Genomic DNA, 14749 nt, shown 5'->3' with positions numbered 1-14749 from the left:
TTTATCTTTGAGCTATTCCAAATATTTAAGGAAAAATAACTCCAATCTCATGCAGAATCCTCTGGAGATAATAGAAAAGGAGAGAAAAAATCTGAATAATTTTTTATTAAGTCAACATAACCTTGATCCCAAAATTGAAATAGTCATAACAAGAATAGAAATTCATAGAAGGGCTCCAATCAAGATGGCAGAATAGAAGAATGTGGAACTCACCTCTTCCCAAAAATACACCAAAAATACATGTACAAATGGAACAATTCTTTCAGAATACCTACTGAACACTGGCAGAAGACTTCAAACACCTGAAAGGACAAGAAAGATCTCCACATAAACATGTAGGACAAAAGGAAAGGAAAAAAAAAAAAAAAGAGGAAGTGGGACAGCACCTGCACCCTTGAGGGAGCTGAAAAAGAGAAAAGGTTCCCACATTCTGGGAAGCCCCCTCACTGGTGGGAAGATCAGCTGGGAGAGAAAAGAGCTTCAGAAGCTCAGAGGAGAGCACAACAACTGGTTTGTGGCAGGCCGAACAGAGAGAGCCCTGCACACGGTCTGTGCCATCACCCTCTGTGCCCCAACTTGAGACACGTGTCCACTGGTATGAGCAGGGGCTGGGTGCTGGAACTCCAGGTTTAGAGGACAGACCTGGGGAGAAGACTGATGTTGGCTGCTCAAAGACAGCCTGAAGGGACTGGATTGTGGTATGGCTGCAACCGGGAGTGTTCACGGAAGAAGCCTGGGCCTGACATAAAAGCGAAGCACCATTGTTAAGTGGCACATGAATGGAGGGATGGGACTGGCCTAGCAGTCTCTGTCTCCACACGCTTGTCCCAGCTTCTGTGGGCTCTGGGAGAGTGCACACCAGATGCTAAATGGGGGGCTCCCAGCTCACCTGGCTTCCATGCCCCAGCTGCCACCTTGGTTGACCTGCACACCCACCGTCACCTTGGTGGGCTCCTGGAGCAGACACCAGTGGGTTACCCATGCATAGAGGCAGGGCTGAAACCATGGCTGAGCCCCAGGGGCTGGATGACTTAGGAAGCAGGGTTGAAATCTTTCCCCACAGTTGTGTGAGCCATGAATTTATATCTCTGCTGGTGGCTTTGTAAACTCAGCTCTTGTGCGACATCCGAATGGACAAGAGGTGTTTCTGCGACTGGGTTGGGCCTCACCAGCTGTGGGCTTTGTGGGCCTGTGCATGCAGGGTCTGGGCTGAGCCAGGGTCTGAGCTGCCTCCATAGCTCCCACAGAGGGTCCAGGTTCATGACTACTACAGTCCTGGGACCTGACTTCTATGGATCTGCACTGGTGGCCTTGTGAACACAATGCCTAAGGGACACCAGGGCTTATGGCTGGCATTTGCAAAGTTGAGACAGGGCCAAAGGCAGTGCCAACAACAGTGTACTTTGTGAGCCTGCACAACGGGTAACAGGTGACACCACAGAGAACACTCACTGGTGAATAGCTCTGGTGGAGGAATACTCACTGGCTCCTCTCCCAGTAGGAATACTAAAATCCCACCTACTTTGTACCGCAGCTCAGAAACACAGTTCAGAAAGATCTGAGGGCTTCTACTCCAACATCTAGAGTAGACCCTATCCCTGACAGGGCAATGACAACCACAGAGCAAAGAGGAGGACCCACTCAATATCCAGGGCAGGCGCTGGTCACCACACTAGACACATCTCCTATTAAGGAGATAGCAACCAGCATACACTGAAGAAAGAGGAAATGCAGGCATTCATACTAAAAACAGCCCTCGCACCAAAAAATATGAAACCCACGCAGGGTACACGGGGATATTCCCACATAAAAATAGCCCACCAAGACCACAGTAGATCATTGTTTCTCCTAAATCCACAGAGCAAGAGAAATATAAGTAAAATGAAGAAGCAGAGGAACCACTCCAATTAAAAGACCAAGAGAATTCCTCTGAAAGAACAAAAAATGAAACTGACTTCTTCAATTTAAGAGACACCAAGTTCAAAAAGGAGATAATGAAAATACTGAAGAATTAAGGAGTATTGATAGATATGCAGGTTACTGTAAATAGGAGCTATAACTATGAAAAGGAACCAAGGAAACTTAGAGAACTCATTCACCAAGATGAAAGCTGAGCTAAAGGCAATGAATAGCATAATGAATAATGCAGAAGAACAAATAAGTGATCTGGAAGATAGAATAATGGAAATCATGCAATCAGAACAGCAGACAGAAAGCCAAATGAAAATATATGAGACCTATGGGATAATATAAAGCATGCCTATCTACTCATAATATAGGCATCCCAGAAGAAGAAAGAGAAAAGGGGATTGAAAATGTACTTGAAGAAATTATGGCTGAAAACTTCCAAAATATAAAGAAGAAAACAGACATCCAAGTACAGGAAACACAATGGACTGCAAACAAGATGAACCAAAAAAGACCTACACCAAGACATATTATAATCAAAATGGCAAAAGTTAAAGATAAAGATAGGACTCTAAAGTCAGCAACAGAAAAACAGAGTTAATTACAAGAAACCCCCATAAGGCTATCAGCTGATTTCTCTACAGAAAAGTTACATGCCAGAAGGGAGTGGCAAGATATATTCAAAGTCCTGAAAGGGAAAGATCTACAACCTATGATACCTTACCCAGCAAACTTATCATTTAGAAGGAGAGAGAAAGAATTTCTCTAATAAGCAAAAACTAAAAGAATGCAGCAATACTAAACCTATCTTAAAGGAAATATTAAAAGGTCTTCTCTAAATAGAAAAGAAATAAGAATCTATAGGAAAGAGAAAATCACAATTGGAAAGTAAATTACTTAAATAAGCCAGTACACAGATTAAAAAAAAAGAAAAAATTCTGTGAAAGTGATGATAACCACAGTGAAAAGCAAAAGAATAAGCATGAAGATGAAAAAGAGGACATCAAAATCATAAAATGTGGGTGAGGAGAGTAAGAAAATGTAGATTCTTTTTTTTTATAATGGGTTTGAGCTGATATGACTACCTGTCTAAAATAAGTAGATATATGAAGGGGTTAACATACTTGAAAAACAGTGCAACCATAAAACACAAACATATGATAGATTCACAAAACCCAAAAAGAACATAACCATAATGCAAAAGAAAATTATCAAAGCACAAAAGGAAAAACAAAAAGGGACAAAGAAGAAATATAAAATCAATGGGAAAACTAGGTTTAAAATAGCAATAAAAAAATAGCAATAAATAGATATCAATAATTACCTTAAATGTCAATGGGATAAATGCTCCAATCAAAAGACAGAGTGGCAGACTGAATTAAAAAACAAGTGCCTACAATATGCTGTCTACAAGAGACCCACTTTAGGACAAAGGACACACATAGAATGAAAGTGAGGTGATGGAAAAATACTTGATGCAAACTGAAATGAGAAGAAATGGGGGTTGCCATATCAGACAAAATAGACTTTAAAACAAAAGCTGTAAAGAAAGAGAAAGAAGGACACTCTATATAATGACAAAAGGATCAATACAAGGAGAGGTTATTACACTTGTTAACATATATGCACCCAATACAGGAACACCAAAAAACATAAAACAAAACATAAAGGGAGAATTTTTTTTTTTTTTTTTTTTTTGCGGTACGTGGACCTCTCACTGTGGCCTCTCCCATTGCGGAGCACAGGCTCCAGATGCGCAGGCTCAGTGGCCATGGCTCACAGGCCTAGCCGCTCTGCGGCATGTGGGATCTTCCCGGACCAGGGCACTAACTCGTGTCCCCTGCACCAGCAGGCGGACTCTCAACCACTGCGCCACAAGAGAAGCCCTAAAGGGAGAATTTGATGGGAACAAACTAATAGTAGGAGACTTCAACACCCCATTTACATCAATGGACAGAACCTCAAGACAGAAAATCAATAAGGTAACAAAGATTCTAAATTATACAATAGAACAGTTAGACTTAATTGATATTTTCAAGACATTACATCCATAGAAGCAAAATACACATTCTTTTCTAGTGCACATGGAACATTCTCTAGGATTGACCTCATACTAGGGCACAAAATAAGCCTCAACAAATTTGAGTATATACATTATTTCAAGCATCTTTTTTTGACCACAGTGGCATGAAAATTGAAATCAACGACAGAAAAGGAAATGAGAAAAAAACAACTGCATGGAGACTAAACAATATGCTACTAAAAAAGTAATGATTCAATGATGAAATCAAAGAATCAATTTTAAAAATACCTTGAGGCAAAGGATAATGAAAACACAACCATACAAAATCTATGGGATGTAGCAAAAGCTGTTCCTAGAGGGGAGTTCATAGTGATACAGGCCTTCTTTAATGAATAAGAAAAATCTCAAATAAACAACCTAATCTACCACCTAAAAGAATTAGAAAAAGAACAAACAAAACCTAAAATCAGCAGAAAGATAATAAAGATCAGAGAGGAAATAAATAAGATAGCGATTAAAAAACAATGGAAAAAAGTCAATAAAACAAAGAGCTAGTTATTTGAAAGGGTAAACAAAATTGGCAAACCTCTGGCCAGGCTCACCAAGAAGATAAAGAAGACCCAAATAAACAAAGTAAGACATGAAAGAGGAGAAATCATAACTGATACCACAGAAATACATAAAACATAACAGAATACTATGAAAATTTGTATGCCAACAAATCTGACAACTTAGAAGAAATGCACAACTTTCTAGAAACATACAGCCCACCAAAACTGAATCAAGAAGAAATAGACAACTTGAACAGACCTATCATTAGAAGTGAAATAGAATCTAATATATATATATATGTAATTCCCTGAAAACGCAAGTCCAGGACCAGATGGCTTTACAGGCAAATTCTACCAAACATAACAAAGAAGAACTTATACTGGTACTCCTCAAACTCTTCTAAAACCTGAAGAGGAAGGAACACACTCAAAGACATTCTATGAAGCCACCATCACCCTAATACTAAAACCAGACAAAGACACTACCAAAAAAGAAAATTACAGGCTGATATTTTAATAAAGTTAGATGCAAAAATCCTCAACAAAATATTAGCAAATGAAATCCATAAACACATAAAAGCGATCATACACCACGACCCAGTTGGATTCATCCCAGGGTCACAAGTGTGGTTCCACATACGCAAATCAAATCAATCTGATACACCACATCACCAAAAGATAAAAACCACAGGATCATCTCAATAGATGCAGAAAATGCATTTGATAAACTTCAACATCTATTCATGATAAAAACCTTTACAAGAGTGGGTATAGAGGAAATATATCTCAACATAATAAAAGCTATTTATGACAAACCTACAGCCAACATAATACTCAGTGGTGAAAAGCTGAAAGCCGTCCTGCTAAAATCTGTAAAAATACAAGGATGCCCACTCTCACCTCTTCTCTTCAACATAATATTGGAAGTCCTCGCCATAGCAATCAGACAGGAAAAAGAAATAAAATGTATAAAAATTGGAAGAGAAGAAGTAAAATTTTCATTATATGCAGATGATGTGATACTATATATAGAAAGCCTTAAAGACTCCACACAAAAACTACTAGAACTGATAAATGAATTCAGCAAGGTAGCAGGGTATATGATTAACATACAGAAATCAGTTGCATTTCTTTACACTAACAATGAAATATGAGAATGGGAATGTAAACAAACAATACCTTTTAAAATTGCACCAAAAGAAAAAAATACATAAGAATAAACCTCACCAAGGAAGTGAAAGATTTATGTGCTTACAACTACAAAACATTGATAAAGGAAATTAATGATGATTCAAGAAAATGGAAAGATATCCTATGCTCTTGGATTGGAAGAATTAATATTGTTAAAATGGTCATTGTATACAAAGCAATCTACAGATTTAATGTGATCCCTATTAAATTACCCATGATATTTTCATATAAATAGAATAAATAACACTAAAATTTATATGGAGCTATAAAAAAACCCAGAATTGCCAAAGCAATCCTGAGGAAAAAGAACAAAGCAGGAGGCATAACCTTCCCAGACTTCAGACAATACTACAAGGCTACAGTAATTGAAACAGTGGTATTGGTACAAAAACAGACATATGGATCAATGGAACAGAAGAGAGAGCCCAGAAATAAACCCACACACCTATGGACAATTAATCTTTGAGAAAGGAGGCAAGAATACACAATGGGGAAAAGATAGTCTCTTCAGCAAGTGGTGCTAGGAAAGTTGGACAACCATATGTAAATCAATGAAGTTAGAACACACCCTCACACCATAATCAAAAACAAACTCAAAATGGTTTAAAGACCTAAATAGAAGATAAGACACCTTAAAACTCCTAGAAGAACATAAGAAAACACTCTGACATAAATCTTACCAATGTTTTCTTAGGTCAGTCACCCAAGGCAATAGAAATAAAAGCAAAAATGAACAAAGGGTACCTAATCAGACCTATAAGCTTTTGCACAGCAAAGGAAATCATAAACAAAATGAAAAGACAACCTATGGACTGGAAGAAAATATTTGCAACTGATGTGACTGACAAGGGCTTAATTTCCAAAACATACAAACAGCTCATACAATTTGATAACAAAATAAACAAAAAACCCAATGGAAAAATGGGCAGAAGACCTAAATAGACATTTCTCTAAAGACGACATACAGATAGCCAACAGGCACATGAAAAGATGCTCATCATCACAAATTTTTGGAGAAATACAGATCAAAAGTACAATGAGGTACCACCTCACACCAGTCAGAATGGCCATCACTAAAAACTCTACAAATAACAAATGCTGGAGTGGGTGTGGAGAAAAAGGAATGCTCTTACACTGTTGGTGGGAATGTAAATTGGTGCAGCCACTGTGGAAAATAGTATGGATGTTTCTCAAAAAACTAAAAATAGAGTTGACATGTGATATAGCAATTCTACCTGGGCATATACCTAGACAAAACTATAATTTGATAAGATACATGCACCCCTGTGTTTATAGCAGCACTCTTCACAATACCCAAGATATGGAAGCAACCTAAATGTCTATCAACAGATATATGATAAAGAAGATGTGATATACATATAAATACAATGGAATCCTACTCAGGCATAAAAAAGAATGGAATATTGCCATTTGCAGCAACATGGATAGACCTTTAGATTATCATACTAAGTGGAGTAATTAAGAAAGAGAAAGACAAATATCCTATGATATCAGTTATATGTGGAATCTAATATGTGACACAAATGAACTTATCTACTAAACAGAAACAGACTCATGGACATAGAGAACAGACTTGTGGTTGCCAAGGGAAAGCGGGAGTGGGAGAGGGATGGATTGGGAATTTGGGATTAGCAGATGCAAACTTTTATTATATAGAGAATGAATAAACAATGAGGTTCTACTGTATAGCACAGGGAAGTATATTCAATACCCTGTGATAAACCATAATGGAAAAGTATATGAAATAAATGTGTACACATACACACATATATATGTATAACTGAGTCACTCTGTTGTACAGTAGAAATTAACACAACATTGTAAATCAACTAAACTTCAATAAAATAAAAAGAACAATAATTCATAAAAAACCTCATAAATATTGATGCAAACATTCTAAATACATATTAACAAAGCTAATTTATTAACATAGAAAAATGTTTGAGCCATATTTGATGTATTACTGAAATGCACGTTTGGTAAAATTGTTAAAATTCAATCAAATAATTCATAACATCAAGAGATAAAAGGGGCGTGAAACATGATAATCCCCAAATATGAAGAAAAAAGGATGTGACAAAATGTAACACCTACTTATGTTACAAGACACAAGGGAAAAAGAAGTTCATAGAAAACTAGAAATAGAACATATTTAATGTAAGGGCACCTACAGAAACAATCTATAGAAAACGTCATTCTTAATGGCTATATTTTGAAAGATTTCTCACAGCTATGGGTACAAAAATAAATATCCCCAAATCCTAGACCTCTTAATATTGTATCAGAGGTCAGAGCCTATAAAATAATAATAGTACGGGTGATAATAACAAGTGTAACTAGTATGTAATAGTAATCAGTATAGCAAGTTAAAAGGACTCAAAAGAAGAACCCTCCCAGGGGACAATACTGTGGAATGTCATCATGACCTTCCAACATGCATACGACAGGACAAAGAATAAAAGAAAAGATAGATATTAGGAGGAGAAGAGATGTTTGATAAGCCTCTAGAAGTGTCCCTCTCATACTTGGGAAGACAGAAGCAGATAGAGGTGCAAAGTGTGCAAAGTAGAATGGAGCAACATTCAGCTAAGAGTATTTCTACAGCTTAAGGTAGCAAAGAAAGAATCCAGTTTGCTTGCTGAACCCAAGAGAGGTTTGTGCTTGGGAGACAGTGGCTGGTAGAATGAGACCTAGGATTTGAATGGAGGATGCTGGTAGTCAGAAGTCAGTATATGGTATAATCAACCTCTCACTACATTCTACCTCATTTCATAAATCTGGCTATCAGGGATTCATCTCCAAGCAAGAAATCCAGATGATTGTTTTCTAAAAAGAAAGAAATGAATTAGGTAAAGCCAAGCAAACTAGACCGCGAGTCGGTTCCCCAAGACCAGTTGTTCTGTTTGCTGTCATCTTGAGATGAACTAGGGTGGTCTGCTCTCTTCCCAGAATACAGGGAAGAGTGTCAGTTAAAAAAGCACAGGGCACTTACACAGAAGCTGTCACCTGGTCTTTGAAATCACCACCATTCTTACTGGTTTTAATTTCCTGTCTTCTCTGAAAACTTGCTGCTCTCCATACCAAATGCTGCTACTTTGTAAAGGCTCATGTCAGTTTTTGTTAAATTCTATAATGCCATCTTCCTATTCAGCCTTTTGTCTCCCGTCTCTCTTACTTCTCACACTAATGTTAATTCCCTATTCTGTGAACTTTTGAACTCATGTGTCTGGTCACATCATTCTTTTAAAATCCTCTATGAGGGGTTTCCATGGTATTTAAATGCTATCTAAATAGTTCACATGGCCTAGAAAGCCCTGCATTATCTGGACACTGAGAACTTTTTACCATTACCACATGGAAATACTCCTCACTCCCTAGCTGCCACCTCACCCTCCAAACCTCTCTCTTTATCCTTACTGGCTTCCTCTAAGGTGTCTGACCATGCTTCCTAACTGTAGAGATTTGCAAAGTGGCTGAAACTGTAGCCTCCCTCTCAACTGCTTGCGCAGCTAAGCTCTACTCAATGTAAAGAGTAGGGGCAAGTCCTTAAAAAAGAGACTTTATTGGGGAAGATGTCTGTAAAGCATTCAGACTGGCTGGGTTCTCCGGTCACATGCTTTGTGGAACACTGAACATCATTGCAGCACTTGGCAAAGATTATCCAAGAGAATTACCATAGGCAGAAACCAATAAACAAATGAAAAGCAAGTATGACTGAAATGCTACCATAGCATTATGTTCCAAAAGGACAATTTCTCCAGATTCTGCACACCTATGTATCTAGCTAGTTACGTAACTCTAACCTCTATCCATAGATAACCAAATCAATGTATATAAATTAAGTTCGTAAAGATTCTATCAAAAGAATTAACAATATTATTAACACATATTCTAAGATTCTCATCAAGACTATATAATTTTAAGTTTTTCTATGAATAAATTTTCACTAGTTACATTCAGAAAGAACAGGCAACAATAACTGACCCTGGGAAAGGGAATAATGTGGTAGGTGACAAGGGTATAAAGAGGATTCACTTTAAAGGTTTAGTCCTGGAACTTTTGAATTTTGACCCATGGCTATACTTTACCTACTAAGAATAGTTTTTAATTATATTAACAAAAAGATACCAATATTTTTTAAAAAGTTATTGACTTTAAAGTTTTTCTAATGGTCTGATAATTCATATTGCTAACATAGCTCCATTATATTTTAGAGCTTTGTCAGAAAATATGGCAAAATTTGGAGCAGTTTTGTATCTTGGAAATAGCATCAGGACATAGGAGTTAAATTATGTTTGAATCCCTAGTAAATTTGAGTCTCAGATATCAGCAGTATTTACTAGAGAAAAACATTTAATACCTAAGCCTGTTTGTTTGTATTTTTAATCTGTAAAGTGGAGTTGGTATATCTTTGCCTTTAGAATAATTAAATTCAGTGACAGAAATTTATATAAAGCATGTCACAGGGCTAAATACATGTTAGATGCTCACTGTGGCTAACAAGGAATATTAAATAAAAGCAGTGTTTGTTTTTCTCACTGTGATAACTGGAGACTCATTATTATGGTAGTTTGATCAACAAAGTCAATATATATAATTATGAAAAAATTACTATAAAATATTGATAATTATCTAGAATGCTGCAAAGCCAAATGTGTTTATTATTTCCTTCCAAAACATATAATCAAATTATATTGCTTGGTTTTAAATGTTTTGTTAATTTTTTTTCAGTAGCTAACATTGTCAAACATATTAAGCAGAATTCTATTTTTATTTTTCATATAAAACTCACAGTAATATATGCATACCTTCTGCTTTGTACTGAAGGGAAAATTGGGGTCTTTGACTTTTGTAAGAAACCCAGTTATATAGCTAGAATTATGCTGCAATCACATGTCATAGATATTTGCAACAATAAATTTGCTCGATATTGCCATTTTTTCACTCTCAATGAAAATCCAATTTCCATTTTAATGAAGTTTTCTGAAAATACTATATGCATATATATTTCAACATAAAAATCTATGTAAGTCTTACTCTGTTGGTAAAATAAGTATTTTTATTTGTGTTATATCAATTCTATCTGTATTTTATAGGTTATCCTTTGTATATAAAGATAACACTATTAACCAGCCATCAACTGGGAAAGCACATTTACTTGTTTTGTCAGTAACAGTGAAAGTTTTGCCCTGAGCAATCTTCATCCATGCATCTAACTCCTTTTGTGACAAATAGTACACTTTTGTGAGACCTGAATACTTGCAAGTCTATGACTAGAGAAAACAATCGTGCTGTTTGTGATTTAGCCAGGTCTTCATATCAGAATTGAAAATAACTTAAGACAATAATAAAATGCTTTATAACAACCGGATTACTTAATAGAAGTAAGGATGTTTTACACAGAATAACACTTAAGCTATCCATGAAATAAAATAAGTGAATAAACATAAAACTTTAACTTCCAATTATTAAAAAAACAAGTGTTGGCTATTTGAAGCTGTTTTTGTTGTTTTAAAGAGTTTACTTCACAGAGTCCACACAAGACTCAGACACCAGTATTGTTAGTTCTTGTAGTTCCTGCTGTTCTACAGGACTGGAATCTTAGAATAGGAGTTCCAATATGTATTCAATAATAAAGAAAAACTTTGATATGATGCTCACTATATAAGAATTGTTTACTATATTTTATTTATCTATTCACCTAATTGAAAATTGAATCTTTATTAATTACAGATGAGGTAAATATGAATTAGATACAGAGTCATGGACACGGCGGGACTGAGAGTATAGAAAGAAAGTTTGCACACCTATGTATCCACCTGGTTTCATAACTCTATCCATAGATATCTAACTCAATTCACATGTCACTAAAGATTCTATCAAAAGAAGTAACAATATTATCCAATAAAATTACCATAGGCAGAAACAAATACACAAACAAAAAGCAAGTATAACTGAAATGCTACCATAACAATTTATTCCAAAAGGACAATTTGTCCAGATTCTGAAGATTTCTGCAGAGTCTGGCTACAAACACAGAATTTCTTAAAATAATCCAAGAGAGCACACAGATATGAGGAATGGTCAATATTATGTGAAAACAACAAAAAAATTAATTTAAATAAATATGTAGTTTAGTTTAAATAGTAAATTCGTAAACACATCCAGTAATTGCTTATGTGTTTTGAGTTAAAATTCCTAGCAAGTTTTACTTAATAGGCAAATAGGATCAACTAACACAACTGCTTGGAATCAAGAGTGAGAAAATTAAATTTATTCAATTATTTGTTTGACAATTTTATTAGGAATTCTCCTATATTTTCAGCACTCTTATAGAAAGTGGGATGGAATTATCTGAGTGAATAAAATGGACAAAGCCCCTGCCTCATGGAGTTTACCTTCTGATATAACACAGTATTAAAGTGAATAAGTAATATGACACCAGGAAGCGACCCACTGATACAGAGTAAAGAGGGAAAGAGATGATATTTAGATGTTTTTCTTAGGTGTTTTGAAAATCAATTTTCCCATGCTATAATTAGTGCAGATACTTTAGAGAATTTGAGAAGATAATATGATCATTTGGGGGAGGATTATCAGTTGAACTCAAATGTGAATAAAGCTATTCCTTAGTGAAAATAAATATTTTATATAATATTTTCTTGGTATTTATTCATTAAATTATGAGATTATTATTTCCTGAATTGGTGTGTAAGACTAATGTGTTGGGACAGGCAAATTTTGCAAAAAGTAGAGGACATACATTAGTATATAGTATCATTTGAGGTGAAGAAATAGAGAAAAGTTGATATACTTTTTATTTTTGGAAAGAGTACATATGTATACATAGTAGTAAAGTACACATAGTATAAAATTAACCATATTTAATTGTACCGATTGGTGGCATTAATTATGTTTACATGGTTGTACAGCTATCACTACCATCCATCTCCACAACTTTCTCATCTTCCCAATCTGAATTATTATTAAATAATAACCTCTCCCATTCTACCCTCCCCCAGCCCCTGGAAACCACCATTCTACTTTCTGTTTCTATGAATTTGACTCCTTTAGATACCTTATTTAAGTGGATTCATAGAGTATTTGTTCTTTTGTGACCAGCTTATTTCACTTAGCATAATGTCTTCAAGATTCATATCCATATTGCAGCATACATCAGAATGTACTTCTTTTTAAGTCTGAATAATATTCCCCTGTATATATGAATATATCCATCTCTCTGTCACTGGACACTTGGGTTGTTTCCACATTTTGGCTATTATGAATAATGCTACTATGAACATGGATGTACAATTATCTGTTAAAGTCCTTTCTTTCAATTTGTCTGGATATATACCCAGAAGTGTAAATGATGGATCATACGATAATTCTATGTTTATTTTTCTGAGGAAATGCAAACTGTTTTCCACAGGGGTGACACCATTTTACATTCCCACCAGCAAAGCAGGAGGGTTTGATATTTTCCATGTCCTGCCAACACTTGTTATTTTGTGGTTTTATATGTGAATGTGCATATATGTTTTTTTTTTAATGATAGCTATTCTGATGGGTGTGAAGTGGTATCTCATTGTGGTTCTGATATGCATTTCTCTGCTGACTAATGACTTGGGCATCTTTTCATGTGCTTAATGACCATTAGCAGCTAGGCTGGCTGAAAGCTCTAAAATGACCTCATTTACCTAGGGGCTCTGACTTTAGAGAATTGTGGAAACGATTAGTAGAACACAAATAACCCAAGGGCAAAATAAATGAGCAGTCAGCAGGGGTCTACTCAACCTGCACTGTCATTAGGAAGAATTATCAGAGGCCAGTTGCATTAGCAAAATTTAGGGATCTAGTAATCAAGGCCATGTCAGGACATCCCATCATAAATAAGAAAAACTGTTGCCATTTACATCTCCCACAACAAAGGAAGAAGGACAATGCTGGAGGTTTCTTGAAGTTCCAGAAACAGCATATTCTGTACATGGAAAATTTAGGATTTTATGAGTAACACAAAAGTGTTGTAATTGACAGTGGGGCCTGGAACTGGGAAAGTATCTTCAAGTAGTGCAGGCTACTCTGCAACAGCCTTGCTGTTTGGGCCAAAAAACCCGGCAGACCCTATGATGTTAAAGAAAATAAAAGAACCTAGCAGTATTTGTGCAAAACTGTTGCATGCATGGAAAGTCTCAATGGGAAAATTGTATCACAGGCCCCTAGCCTTCCGGAGAAGGTGATGCCATCAGCCACTTATAATTTTATACTTTTTTGAAAACAACTCATGCATTCTGACAAAACTAGATAAATATTCCAGATATGGGTTTACCTGCTTTATGTCAGACCTTACCCAGCACAACTACATGGGGTCTTACAGAGTGTTTGATCCACCGGCACATAAAAGAGTTTCAGACCAAGGGGTCTACTTTCTAGCAAAGGAGGTGCAAGAACAGCTAATGATCCTGGCCATATCATACTACATACACAGGCAGGACTGATGGAGGTTTGGTGCAAGCTATTGGCAATACTAATGAGGGACAACTCACGGTTAATAACTGAATCAAAGTTCCTTATTTAGTGTTGGGTCACCAATTGGAAGTATATATGGTATCGTGTGCCAAGAGCAGGAGTGGTCCTCCCGAAGACCCACTTGGGGAATCTGTACTTCCTATTTCCAGAAGGGGAACTAGGTCACAATGCTGTTAACTGATGGGGGCAGAGAGAAATAGGTGGTAATACTGGTCAGTAATCCCTTACCCAATCCTAATAATACATTAAAAATAGCAGCAATCTCAGCCAGAGACACACATCGTGACCAGTGACTCAGAAGCCTCAGCAATAAGGATCTGATTTACCTCCAGCAGGTAAGACACCAAGACTAAAATCATCACTAGCTGAGGTTGAGAAAAATCTAGAATAAAAGTAGAAGAGGGAAAATATAATTACCAGTTATGTCCTAGGACCACCTGAGGCAGCAGGATCTGTAGGTCTTCTCACTAGTCCTAGTCTTTTTAGTTTTCCCTAGGAATAGAAGCCCATGTGGTTCCTGGAAGAG

The sequence above is a fragment of the Phocoena sinus genome, chromosome 1, assembly GCF_008692025.1.
Source record: "Phocoena sinus isolate mPhoSin1 chromosome 1, mPhoSin1.pri, whole genome shotgun sequence".
Lineage (NCBI taxonomy): Eukaryota > Metazoa > Chordata > Mammalia > Artiodactyla > Phocoenidae > Phocoena > Phocoena sinus.
Note: the sequence above shows the minus strand (reverse complement) of the source record.